This window comes from Octodon degus, unplaced genomic scaffold (assembly GCF_000260255.1).
Source record: "Octodon degus isolate 3935 unplaced genomic scaffold, OctDeg1.0 scaffold00015, whole genome shotgun sequence".
NCBI classification, from domain to species: Eukaryota; Metazoa; Chordata; class Mammalia; order Rodentia; family Octodontidae; genus Octodon; species Octodon degus.
The window spans coordinates 12,967,774-12,969,269 of NW_004524591.1; the positions used below are offsets into that span (position 1 = coordinate 12,967,774).

A 1,496-nucleotide genomic window follows, 5' to 3' on the forward strand; every position below is an offset into this window, starting at 1 on the left:
AAGTAGGTGCTTTAGACCACTGAGCCATCTCACCAGCCCTACCTTTTTTTTTTTTTAATGAGCAGAATATATTTATTGAGAGAAAGAAAGCTCCTGTCCAAGAGCAGGACAGGAGGGGGGCCCAAGCGGGTAGTTCCCTGGGAAGCTATCTCTTCCGGGGACTTTTATAGTGTAAAACCATGTGAGGCTAAGGTAGAGAGAATGGGAACTCGCTTAGGTGGCAGGAGGGGGGACAAAACTATGGTCAACCAATGGGATTACATAAGGGACAGGGTCTTTTCCTGTTGGGGGTTGGAATGCGGGATAGGGTCTCTTCCTGTTGGGGGTTGGGCTAGTGACTCACTTGGGTCTTTCCAGGTGATTGATGCCTATTTAGAATATCAATCCCAGGTGCTACTTGTTTAGCATTTGTTTGGCCTTTAGATCTTTAGGTGTGGTTCGCAGTGGGAGCATCCGCCCCTCCCACAGTAGTAAGACATCTCATCTTCTGTGCTGTCTCCTTTGAGGGCCTGGCCCTGTCTGACTGCCTATAATATTTTTATCTAACTCGGCTGCCTGCAATATTACCCCCTCTGAAGAAGTAACCTGAACTGCTGTGAAGGGAAATGGGCGAAGACTGCTCTGACTTCTTCACGCTGAAATGGGTGGTAGTTGTTGACTAGTGGTCGGATATATTCTTCAGAGATTTTATCTAAAGGCTCTCAATAGATGACAGGCATTTTTCTTTGGGGTAGACGTATAGCTTTGAGTCTGGAGGAGACGAAGCCAAAGAAACAAGTCAAATAATCACAACAGGATAATTATGAAAAAGATGAGTTAGAACTTTTTGTAGGTCTATTAGCAAATATCTCTTAAATGTGAGGTTTAATCCCTTTGATCTTTTATGGCCATTGTATATTGTCTCAAACAAACTGGCCTTTTATATTTTACCTACTCTATTATTACTTGGGGCACATGGATTGTCAGAAATAGGGAAAACACTGAGTACTCTAGTTTGTATGTGGGGTCACTGGCTGGGTAACTACCTGTGGAGGGCCACCGGAGCAGCTCTCCTTGAAAGAAGAGCGACTGTCTCCATTTTGACTGAGTATGACCCTATTTCCTATGTACAGAGCTGGCTAGAACTTGTGTTTATCAGTTAGCCTTAGGTAAATGTAGGCCACCTACCTAGCTCAGCTCATAATGATTACCTACTTCCCACAATTTTTAGTCCTCCTCAAGTCACTCTCCTACTGAATAAAAACCAGGTGAGACCCTGGGTCGCTCTTTTGGTTTCAGAAAGCCATCTTTGTGGCTGGACTTACGAGTCCCTTGACTTCCCGATGATTGAAAAAAGTGTCTTAATTTTGCCGTGGGTTGCATTGAAAGTGGTAGATGGGAATCAACTTGATGGGATTCCAGTAATGTAACTTTGGGATTACAAATATTAGCTTTTTGGATGGAGGTGAGGATCTGGAAGTGTCTCCTATAACTATTGATAAATCTGTATGAGCTTC

General features: G+C 43.7%; 1 protein-coding gene across 2 annotated transcripts in view; it reads left to right on the forward strand.

Annotated features, from left to right (window-relative positions):
* Positions 1-1,496, forward strand: part of Klhl7 (kelch like family member 7) — an 85,998-nt gene that overhangs the window by 14,165 nt on the left and 70,337 nt on the right. The window lies entirely within an intron of this gene.